The 12,591-nt window shown below is 44.7% G+C and overlaps 1 long non-coding RNA gene across 2 annotated transcripts in view; it reads right to left on the reverse strand.

Moving 5' to 3' along the window:
- The window catches only part of LOC103785654 (uncharacterized), a 41,118-nt gene that overhangs the window by 16,078 nt on the left and 12,449 nt on the right, over nucleotides 1-12,591 (reverse strand). The window contains exons 1-4 of one of the 2 annotated variants that reach the window (XR_611350.4): nucleotides 5,553-5,679; nucleotides 4,490-5,273; nucleotides 4,188-4,281; nucleotides 2,492-2,610 (exon numbers count right to left, since the gene is read on the reverse strand). This is a non-coding gene — a long non-coding RNA (uncharacterized LOC103785654). Of the gene's footprint in view, nucleotides 1-2,491; nucleotides 2,611-4,187; nucleotides 4,282-4,489; nucleotides 5,274-5,552; nucleotides 5,680-12,591 lie in introns of those variants that run through there. The other variant, XR_010110875.1, reaches the window with a different exon arrangement.

The following is a 12,591-nucleotide window of genomic DNA, read 5'->3' on the forward strand; positions in this document are numbered from 1 at the left end:
GGGGAAATTGGAACCTGGAACCTCAAACGCTGTTGGTGGGAATGTTGAACGGTGTAGCCACTTTGGAAAACAATCTGTCAGTTTCTCAAACTATCAAAAAGAGTTACTGTATTACCTAGTAATTCTACTTCAATGCATGTACCCAAGATAAATGAAAGCAACCCATGCCCACACAAAAACTTGTATATGAGTGTTTGCAGCATTATTCATAATGGCTAAAAGGTAGAAACAATCCAAATGCCCAGGTGATTAATGGGTAAACAAAAGCGGTACATCCATATAATAGAATGTTATTTGGTCATAAAAACACATATTATTTAGCCATAAAAACACCCATGCTACAACATGGATGAATCTTGAAAACATTATGCCAAGTGAAAAAAGCCAGACACAAAAGACCATATATCATACAGTTCCATTTATATGAAATGTCCAGAACAGGGGATCCATAGAAACAGAAAGCAGATCAGTGGCTTCCAAGGGTTGAAGGATATAGGCTCGTAGCTGAAAAGTAGAGGGTTTTCTTGAGATGATAAAAGGTTCTAAAATGGACTCTGGTAATGGTTGTACATATCTATAAATATACTACAAAACACTGAATTATACACTTTGAATGAGTAAATTATATGAATATGTGAACTATATCTCAATAAAGTGTAAAAACAAAACAAAAATTACCAATATAATGAATAAAAATGAGGCATGAATGCAGATCTGAAAGACTATTAAAAGTACAAAAAGGAACTAAAAATATCTTTCCAAAAAGAAAACTGCAGGTCCGAATGATTTTAATGGTGAATTCTATCAAACATATAAGAAAGATGTTTTACCAGCATTAAACATACTCTTTCAGAGAATAAAGAAAGCAATTTTTCCTAACTCATTCTGTGTAACTGACATTACCCTAATATAAAAACCTAGCAAGAAAGGGACACAATAGATTAATAAACCTCATGAACATAGACATAAAATTCTTTTTTTTTTTTTCTTCTCGTTCTGTCACCCAGGCTGAAGTGCAGTGGCACAATCTTGGCTCACTGCAACCTCTGCCTGGGAGGTTCAAGCGATTCTCCTGTCTCAGCCTCCCGAGTAGCTGGAACTACAGGCATGCACCACCACGCCCGGTTAATTTTTGTATTTTTAGTAGAGACAGTGTTTCACCACGTTGGTCAGGCTGGTCTCAAACTCCTGACCTCAGGTGATCCACCCGCCTCAGCCTCCCAAAGTGCTGGGATTACAGGCATGAGCCACCGCGCCCTGCTGACATAAAATTCTTTCACAACATCTCTGGGAATTAAATTCAACCAAATAGAAAAGAATGACCTAGCATGACCAAGTAGGGTTTGTCTCAGATATGTAAGGTTGGTCTAACACTCAAAATTTAAAATGTAATTCACCATATTAAGAGAACAAACAAAAAGTCATATGATTATCTCAGCTTTGGACAAAGTAATTGAAAAAAATTTTAATTCTGGATATCAATCCCTTCTCAAATATATGATTTACAAGTATTTTTTCCAATTGCCTGGGTTGTCTTTTCACTCTGTTAGATAGTGTCTTTTGATGCACAAAACTTTTTAACATGTATTTTTTTGTGGCCTGGCACATTTGTTTTTGTAGTTATGGCAAGAGTTCTGAGATTAATTTTAATACACCTTTGACTCCAGACACAATAGTTCACAAGCAATCATTACTTAATTTATAAAAACATCTTTTCTATGACAACATGGGTTTCAAGTAATAGTTTTATTTTTCTTTCCAACTTTTATTTTAGGTTTAGGGGAGTACATATGCAGATTTGTGACATGGGTTGAAAAAATTTAACACCTCCTTGAAAAAATTTCTCAGTATAGAAAGAATTGGAGGGAACAGCCTTTACATGATAAAGCACATCTATAAAAGCCTTAAGTTAATAGCACACTGAGCACTTTCCACCCCCCGATCAGGAGTTGGAAAAGGTTATCTATTGTCTCCACTTGTATTAAACATTTTACTGGAGATCACAGTAACTGTAAAAGGTAAGAAAAATAAAATCATACAGATTAAAAAGAATATGCATAGAAAACATAATTGTATATGTAGAAAACACTACCCGATATACACAGAAACTACAAGAGATAGGAATTTACTGAGGTGCCATATAAAAAAGCAATTATTTTTGCTGTATCCTACTACATACCAATAGACAGATAGATAGACGTAGATATATATGTGCATGTATATATACACATATATGTGAGTATGTGCATATATATACATGCATATATATATATATAAAAATGTCTATTTATATGTACACACACACATATACACAAAATGCATACCATGATAGTGGACTGGAAAAAGTTAAGTCATCCACTTAAGATGACATTTAAGAAAGGTAAGTCATCCATTTCAACCAGGACCCTGAAAGTTGTCCATGAAATTATTACCAGAGATATTGGTGTCCATGGGGCATAGGCTTTTAAGCCAGGATAGATCCTGCACCCACCTGATGTCATCTCATGTCCTTGCGCCCAGGAGGAGATGCCACACACAACTGTGTAGGTAGCTGCAAAGCTCAGTAAGAAAAGAAATGCCCAGTTTTGCTGTGCTGACAATTGTTGGTCTCTGCAAACATAGAAGGTAAGAAAGAGAAATAAAAGGCATGCAGGTGGAAAGAGAAGTAAAACTGACTTTATTCATACATGATGCATGGAAAATACATGTAGAAAACCCAAAGGAATCTGCAAAAAAAAAAAAAATCTACCAAAAATAAACAATGAATTTAGCAAGATCCCAATAATATAAGGTGTGTGTGTATATATGTATGTGTGTATACAAGTACTATATATACATATATATTTAATGCATTTTCTGTGTTCTACCAATGCACTATTTGAAAATAACATTTGCAAATCCCATAACATACTTAGGGATAAATTAGCAAAAGCCGAGTAAGACCTATACACAGAAAACTACAAAAGAGTAGCTGCAAACTTTCTCTGTAAAGGGTCAGGGAGTAAATAATATAGGTTTTATAGGTCACGTATGATCTCTGTCACATATTCTCTGGAATTTTCTGTTGTTTTTAAAGACCTTTTAAAGATGTTAACATCATTCTTAGCTAACCGGCCTTATGAAAACAGGCTATGAGTGGGGCGTGGTGGCTCACACTCATAATCCCAGCACTTTGGGAGGCCAAAGCAGGCGGATCATTTGAGGTGAGGAGTTCGAGACCAGCCTGACCAACATGGTGAAACCCGTCTCTGCTTTATACAAAAATTAGCCGGGCATGGTGGTGGGCGCCTGTAATCTCAGCTACTCAGGAAGCTGAAACAGGAGAATCGCTTGAACCCGGGGGTGGGTGGAGGTTGCAGTGAGCCAAGATCGTGCCACTGCACTCCAGCCTGGGTGACAGAGCGAGACTCCCTCTCAAAAATAAAAATAAAACAGACTATAGGCCACATTTGGCCCATGGGCTGAAATTTGCTGACCCTTGGTATAAAACATTGCTGAGAAAAAAAAAGTAAAAGATTAAAATATATGGAGATATATCCCGTGAGATGGATTAGAAAAGTTAATATTGCTAAGTTTTCCATTTTGGCCAAACTCTGAAATCTGTTCTGTGGAATTATTACAGGAGATCCTGGTCCTTTGGGGCACAAGGATTTTAAGCCTGGGTGAATCTTGCACCCACCTAATGTGCCATCTCCTACGCTTGCTGAGGCAGCTGTGTGGTTGGCTGCTGGGGTCCATTTGAAGAGAAAGGCCCTGTGGGATATGCTAACAAGTGGAACTCCCTGCCCTACATCGTCTGAGGAAACTGGAACCCAGCCAAAGAAGACCTTCCAGTAGGCAGTGCCTGTGATCACTGTAGGTGTGCATGGTGCTCAGTACCCTACAGGCTATAAAAAATAGTAATGCACGATGCACACATGATAAGGAGGCATCACAGTACAGGTGGTTAAATTCAGGAACTCTGGAATCCGAGAGCCTGGGTCAAATCCTGACAGGGCCACTACCACCTGTGTGAGCCAAGGAAGCTTCTAAAGTTTTACAAATGCTGTTTCACCAAATTTGCAAAATGAAGAGAACCTGCCTGCCTGGTAGAGCTACTGTGGAAAGCAGCATCCAGGAAGGTCTGAGCACCTGGTCCCCAAGTCAGAAACCTTCACAGCCCAGATGGGGATGCCCTAAGTTCATACCCTTCTAGGCGACCACAGAGAAGTCCCGCCTGGCTCCAGGACTCGGAAAAGCGCTAGAGAGCTTCCTGGAGGAGGCGGCATCCTCCCATGCTACCTGCATAGAGAAGAGAGAAGGGAAACTGGGTCCTCTGTGGCGGCTGCCTGAAAGGAAGCAGCTGGGGGCTCTTGCTCCCTGCCTGTGCTGGTGTCTTCTCCCCACCTTAGCCCAGGCCGGCTGCAGCGGCGGGGCTGCCTGGGCGGAGTCAGGAGACAGCACCGCCCGGCCCCTCCCCAGGCACCTTCCCTGTGAGCCAGCTCCCTACCCTGGGAGGATCTGGGGAGTTCCCGCCTCTGGCTTTGGGCAAGGTCTGCCTCCAGAGTCCCCAGCGGCAAGGGCCGGCGCACCCACGCGCACTGGTTGCCAAATCTCCCGCTTTCAGGCCAGGTGCGGAGCGCGCCTCCACAGTCCTGAACATTCTCCACTTAACGGCTGAGAGCCGCTGGGAGCCTAACGCCTGCAACCGAGTGAGCTCGAGTCCGGCTGGGGTCGGACCGTTGGACCTCCCCGTTGGCCCTTTGTTGTACTTCTTCGCGCCCTGGGCTCGCGCAAGCTTTCTCTGCCACGCGTTCCAACGGCCGCTCACCGGCATCGGGCTGAACACGGTGCGCTTCACCTCGGAGTTCCCACTCCACTCCAAGGATCCAACAGCGCACAAGCTGCTCTTCACGGGCAACTACCTCTGCAAGCTTCACCCCCGGCCCCGCCACGCCCCGCAGGGTTCCCTGTCTGGTCTGGATCACCTCGCTCTCCCTGCGCCTCTCTCCTTGGCCTAGCTAGACAAGTGCTTCTCACGGTGGTGTCTGATCCGTCAGGCTCTGCGCTTCTCTCTCGGATCCATCCTCAATGTCCAGGCAGGACTCTCACATGAAGCCGGTGCTGTCTGCTGTTCACTCTAAGATGTCCAGCCACTCAGGACAGTTACGATCTGTCATCCAGGGCCCAAACCGACTCTCCTCTATTGCTATCTGAGGTAGGCAGTCTCCTCTGTGAGGTCGGTCCCATCCATACTGCCTAGATCCCTGCGCAGGAAGACTGAGATGAGGACCCTAGGAGACAGCAGCCAGGGATAGCGAAGGTGGAGGATGAGTATAAATAGCGACCCCAGCGCTATCAGAGAAGCTCCCTTACCCCCACCCATCGCAGTGGGAGTGAGTCTTCAGATCTACCCCCAAGACAACGAAATCCTACCCGGGCCATTGAAGGGAAACCTCCACTCCAACCCCTAGAAGACGCCTTAGATGAGAAAGCGAAGAGGTATTGTATGAGCTCATTCATCAAAGGCCATGCCATCACCAGCTCAGGCAGTGCTGCTAGGGGATTCCTACCTCTCTGGAGGTCCAGTTCTCTCTGAAGACAGAGAAGATGCAGGGAGGAAGGGTTTCAAACAGGAACTCTCAACCCACACGTCTGCCAGTTGTAGACTCTGTAAACAAAGTTCCAACTCGCCCGCTGCTGCCACTGACGCTGCTATTTTTTGAGGTCAAGGTGAGCTGCCCAAATTCTCCTAAGCTTTTTTATATAGTCGTTGGAGAAGATGTAGGCTTGAAGAAGAAAGCAGAGCCCCAGTCTAACCACATGTTCTTAGAAGATAAAGCCAAGGCCCCTTCAGAGAGCAGTGCAGTGCCCCTCAGCCTGCCCCTTCTTTCTTCCTGCTTGTTGCAGAGATGGCAGGCACCCCACCCTTGGCCATTTTCACCTTGTAGTTTGCTGATACTACCATGTTACCAGCCACTGACTTGGCTGTCCTGTCTTCCAGGCCCCCAGTCCCTTCTGCCCCTGTACCAGTCCTCACCCCATATACAGATCATTAAATGAAATGCCCATATCCTAACTCTCCTTTTTTTTTTTTTTTTTCCTATTCTTGTTGTTTCTCCCCTTAGGTTCAATATCATTTTGGGAGTTCCCCTTTATGGGAATAAAAGCCATTTCCATTTCAGTCCCTCATCTGCAGATTTTTTTGGGGGGTGGTGGGGCAGGGTCCTGCTCTGTCACCCAGGTTGTAACGTAGTGGTGCAATCATGGCTCACTGCCGCCTAAAACTCCTGGGCTCAAGCAATCCTCCCACCTCGGCCTCCAGAGCAGCTAGGACTACAGGCATTTTTTTCTTCTAGAGATGGAGTCTTGCTATGTTGCCCAGGCTGGTCTGGAACTCCTGCTTTTGAGTGATCCTTCTGCATCAGCCTCTCAAAAGTGCTGGGATTACAGATGTAAGCCACCATACCCAGCGCAGATCTCTACTTTTTTTTTTTTTTTTTTTGAGACGGAGTCTCGCACTGTCACCAGGCTGGAGTGCAGTGGTGCGAACTTGGCTCACTGCAACCTCCACCTCCCGGGTTCAAGTGATTCTCCTGCCTCAGCCTCCAGAGCAGCTGGGACTACAGGCATGTGCCACCATGCCCAGCTAATTTTTGTATTTTTAGTAGAGACGAGGCTTCACCATGTTGGCCAGGATGGTCTCTATCTCCTGACCTCGTTATCTGCCTGCTTCGGCCTCCCAAAGTGCTGAGATTACAGGTGTGAGCCACCACGCCTGGCCTAGATCTCTACTTTTGACCTCACCACATCTCCTAATCCCTTGGCCTTTGCTTCAAGTCTACCTCCTGCAGAATTGAGTCATCTATCAGTTTAGTAATCTAATCAGAATCTATCTAGTCATCTAATCAGAATTGAGTCATTGTGGATTTTTCTCCCTTTTTCTTACAGACTCTTCCACCTGTATGCCCATCTTCATAGACCGGCCCATCACTGGTGCCTCAAGCATTTTCACTATCACAGCCAGTAATCTGCAGACTCAACCTCAAGCCTACTTTGTACTTTGGTATAAACTGCATGGATACCAATCCCTTTTCACAGGTTTTCATTTCCTGGTCTCCCATAGGATCCAGGATGAGTATCCTCCCATTTGACCAGTTCCATCCCAGTATGGAGCAGATATCCCTTGTAAAGAACACAGTCTCCACCAGCCCACCTGCTTTTATGGTCAACAGCCCTACCTGAATTTACAACATTGCCTTTTGACCCAAGAAACACCTATCACCTGAAATCTAGGGTTCCAGACAGGCCTCAACAGGAAACCACCCTCTTCAATGCCCTGTCTTTTCTGGCCCACCTACCACTGCTTCTGCAGTCACCTCCACTATAGTAAGCAGACCCTCTTCAGACTTGGCATCCAAGCCTGCCTTTGACTCTGATGAAATCAACATGGATACCATGCCCATTTCCCCATCTGTTATCTTCCTGTCTCTCCCTGCAACGTTAACAGCTGTTTCCCTTTGAAGAACCTGGCAGCCCCCAAAAATCCTTCCTACTTAACCTCTACTGCAGCCCTGGAACCCAATGACAGCACCAGTCAGCTTTTGGGAATTTGACTCCCCCATGTCCACCTTTGGTATCTGCTATGGTTTGAATGTGTCAACCAAATTTCGTGTATTAAAAACTCAATCCCCAAATTCATATGTAAATATGTTTGAAGGTGGGGGCCTTTGGGAGGTAATGAGGATTAGATAAAGTCATCAGGGTGGACCCCTATGATGGGACTGGTAAAAGGAAGAGACACCTGAGCTGACAGGCTCTTGCTCTTGCTATGTGATGTGCTCCACCATGTAACGACATAGCAAGAAGGTCTTCACCAGATGCCAGCACTGTGCTCTTGATTTGCTATCAGAGAGGATAGTGCCATACCTCTGGTTGGAGACAGATGACTTCAATACAAAGCTTATGACCTCAGTCAGAGTACCTGGGGTTCAACTGGGTGTAGCACATCTGTTGCAGGTGCAAATGTGTGTTTAAAAGTCCCTGTATTCCTGTCTCCCAATCAGAGCAGTAAGGGCTCACCTGGACAAAGCACAGGGCTATAATGGGTGGAGACCACACCATACCTGTGTTTGTATATATGTCTCTTTCTACAATGATTGAGATAGTTCTGACCGGACCATATTTGTTGTAATCAGAGGGTATAACAGCATATAATATTAGGGAGCCACTCCTATTCTTGCCTTCAGTCAGAATACCCAGAGTCCATCCATTCAGAGTAGCACCTTTGACTTTTTTTTTTTTTTTGAGATGGAGTCTTGCTCTGTTTCCCAGGCTGGAGTGCAGTGGCATGATCTTGGCTCACTGCAACCTCCACCTCCCAGGTTCAAGCAATTCTCCCTGCCTCAGCTTCCCAAGTAGCTGGTATTACAGGTGACCACCACCACACCTGGCTAATTTTTGTATTTTTAGTACAAACAAGGTTTCACCATGTTGGCCAGGCTGGTCTTGAACTCCTGACCTCAGGTGATCCGCCCACCTCAGCCTCCCAAAGTGCTGGGATTACAGACGTGAGCCACTGTGCTCAGCCCCCTTTCAGAACCATCGAGAAAATACATGTGCTTGGAAGCATTTGTGTTCCTAGCTTTGGTTACAGCAATTTCCTTTCTGGTGTGGACATGGCAAGCAACAGTCTTGCTTTTGGGGCACTTTTTTTGCATGCTCAGGGCTCACTGGAGACAGAGATTTGGGGTGACCAATTGATTTATTTTATTTGGTGAAAGAATGAGGATCTCATCAACTAAGGAGCAAAAGCTTCCTCTAGAAGCAAAGAGAGGCCACTATCAGTCATGAATAGACCTTACACTTTGGGATGGAGGCTCAGTCCCACCTAGAGATGTCAAACAAACCAAACCTGCTCTCTGTCCTGCTAAACAAGGTGGAAGCCCACACATTGTGAGGCAGATGAGACCAGTCAGAAGTCAACACAGTGGTATCAAGCAGTTCCACTGTGAGGAGTAGAGAAAACTATTTAGGTATCATTATCATGCATCCCTGGCTTTGACTGTCAGCCTGCCAGACCTAACCCCTGGCCCAATGTTCCTGTCTTGAAACTAGAAGGATGCTCAGTGCTACCTGCAGCTGTCTCATTTCCCATCACCCATTTGCCTTGGTGGGCCCTCACCTTTCTTTCCTAGATTATATATAAGATGGGATGACGTATCCTTTCCTCCTCCCTCTGTGCTTCTCCCCCAACCATCTGACCTCAATGTAGGCCAGATATCCTGGACATGTGTTAGATGACACTTGACAATTTTATCCTTTCAAAATGCTTAACTGGCCGAGGGGTGGTGGCTCAAACCTGTAATCCCAGCACTTTCGAAGGCCAAGGTGGGTGGATCACCTGAGGTCAGGAGTTCAAGACCAGCCCGGCCAACATGGTAAAACCCCATCTCTACTAAAAATTTAAAAATTAGCCAGGAGAAGTGGTGCATGCCTGTAGTCCTAGCTATTCAGGAGGCTGAGGTAGGAGAATCACTTGAACCCAAGAGGTGGAGGTTGCAGTGAGCCGAGATTGCACCACTGCACTCCAGACTGGGTGACAGAATGAGACTCTGTCTCGAAAAAACTAAAAATGCTTAAACATCTGAAGTGTCTCCTTCACTTTGACCTAGGTCAATCATCCCAAACATTCATACTTCAACCAGAGAGAGTGGATTTGGTATCCAGGCTCTTGGGCCTGTAGAAAAAAAGGAACTAAAAGCTCGTACCTACTCTGTAATTACTGAAAATGTTAAGCCTAGGTGAGCATATTTTTCCATTTCATCTAGGAGAATATGTATATACACATATATATGACAGATATGCACAAATATCCTGTTTTTAGAAGCTGTTAGCATGCTGCTTTAAAAAAAAATAAAGTTATTTGGCCGGGCTTGGTGGCTCACGCCTGCAATTCCAGCACTTTGGGAGGCTGAGGTGGTCAGATCATGAGGTCAGGAGATTGAGACCATACTGGCCAACATGGTGAAACCCCGTCTCTACTAAAAATACAAAAATTAGCCTGGCATGGTGACACATGCCTGTAGTCCTAGCTACTTGGGAGGCTGAGGCAGGAGAATCCCTTGAACCCAGGAGGCGGAGGTTGCAGTGAGCCGAGATCACGTCACTGCACTCCAGCCTGGCGACAAAACAAGACTCGCATCTCAAAAAAAAAAAAAAAAAAAAAAAAAATTCAAGGAAATGCCCGGATGAGACCTATTTGGAAAACTAACTAGTCTGGCTGTACTCTAAACCCCTAAAATATTACCCCACAGGTGCTACAATTTCATCCAGATCTGGCTGATGGTAGAGCAGTTCTCATCTCTCTAGACTTATGTGCTGAAGTAAAATATTTGCATATGCCAGGAGAACCATCAGAAGCTAGTGAAAGTGACGCATACAAGCATTTCCTTAGCTCCTTACATATTAGTTTATAAAACAGTTATGATTCTACATGAGAATCTTTCTCAGGCCTTACTCATATTGAGTTGAAAGACATCTGTTAGCCGGGCACAGTGACTCATACCTATAACCCTAACACTTTGGGAGGCTGAGGCAGAAGGATCACTTGACGTCAGGAGCTGGAGACTAGCCTGGGAAACATAGTAAGACCCCATCTCTACAAAATTAAAAAAATTAACTGGGCTTGGTGGCATGCACCTGTAGTCCCAGACACTCGAGAGGCTAGAGCAGGAGGATCACTTGAGACCAGGAAGTCAAGGCTGCAGTGAGCCGTGATTGCACCAATGCACTCTAATTTGGGTGACAGAGTCAAACCCCGTCTCAAATTAAAAAAAAAAAAAAAAAAAAAAAAAAAGAAGAAGAAGAAGAAGACATCTTTCAGCCCAGCAGAATCTACAATGCAGAGTGGGAGATAAATGAATAACCAGAAATTGCCAACTGGAAGGAATGGTGATAGGGATAAGAGAGCAGGAAAGGAAGGAGGACATAAAACTAAGTCTGGGGGAGATAAAACATGAATTGTGCCTTAAAGAAGGAAGAACAGCCAACTAGGTGGAGAAGGGCTGTTTCCAAGGTCAAGAAAATAGCATGTGAAGAGGCAGGGAAGAAAGAGAGCCAGTGGGACACCAGGAAGATAGTCAGGTATGCATAGAAACTGAAACCAAAGTGGGAGATGTGGCTGCGGCATTTGGCAAGGACACATTTTGACAAATATATATACAATGATGGGACATTTGTTCATTATCCTGAGCATATAGGGAGTCACCAAAAGATTGGGAACAAAAAAAAAGTGGCACAATTCTATGTACACTTGAGAAATATACTGTGGCTACCTGAGAGGGAGATTAGATGGGTGTCACTCCAGGGGTGAGAGGCCTAAGGGACTCCTTGCCATGACTAAAGCAAAGTGAGACAATGGCTAAAGCTGTGACTAAAGCAAAGGTGAGGACCTAACAATGGGGATGGCGAGGAGGAAACAGAAGAGAAAGTGGAGTAGGTGACAGCAAGGCCAGGGCTATTCTAGCCATCTGGCTTGGACAAATGGACATGACTCATTTGGACAAACATATAGTGAGTTCAGTTTTTAGTTGTGAAGTCCAGGTACTACTCAGAAGGCTATTCGTCCATTTATCAATTTAACATACTTATTGAGTATCAAGGATGTACTTGGGACAATTTCAAGTAGCATCAATTGCAAAAAAGGTAAATTCCTGCCTTATTGGTGCCTCTATCTTAATGGGGGGCGGGGGGAGAACATGAACAACACACATAAAAATATGTGCATTATTTTGTAGATTAGCTAGTTAACGAGTGCTATAGAGGATAAAGCAGTTTGTGGGAAACTAAATTTGGGAGTAGGGAGAATCATGGGTTTCTGTTTTTACATAGGATGCGCAGGATGGGCCCTGCTAGGAAGGTGAAATTTAAGCAAAATCAAGAAGCAGGCAGTTGAGGGAACCACGCAGATATCTGAGAGAAGAACAACCCAGAGAGTGGGAATAGCCACTGCAAAGGTCCACAGGAAGGCTGCCCGGGGTCCCAGGGAGTAGATATTAAAGACAATGGAGATAGCATGGAGTCAAGCATGAGAGCAAGAGGAGAGCGCAGAGGACAGGGCACAGTCTATGAAGGCCTTGTTAGAAGTCATAAGAAAGGGGCCTTTAACTTAGAGATGGGAATGATTGGAGGATGGCCTGGCCAACTTAGGTTTTTTTTTTTAATTTTAATTTTTATTCTAAGTTCCATGTACATGTGCAGGTTTGTTACATAGGTAAACATGTGCCATAGTGGTTTGCTGCACCTGTCAACCCATCACCTAGGTATTAAGCTCAGCATGCATTACCTATTTTTCCTAATGCTCTCCCTCCCCCTACCCCATTCCCCAACAAGCCCCAGTGTGTGTTATTCCCCTCCATGTATCCATGTGTTCTCATTGTTCAGCTCCCACTTACAAGTGAGAACATGTGGTGTTCCTGAGTTAGTTTGCTGGGGATAATGGCTTCCAGCTCCATCCATGTCCCTGAAAAGGACATGTTCTCATTCCTTTTTATGGCTGCATAGTATTCCATGGTATATATGTACCACATTTTCTTTATCCAGTCTACCACT

Source organism: Pan paniscus, chromosome 20, assembly GCF_029289425.2.
Source record: "Pan paniscus chromosome 20, NHGRI_mPanPan1-v2.0_pri, whole genome shotgun sequence".
Taxonomy (NCBI): Eukaryota; Metazoa; Chordata; class Mammalia; order Primates; family Hominidae; genus Pan; species Pan paniscus.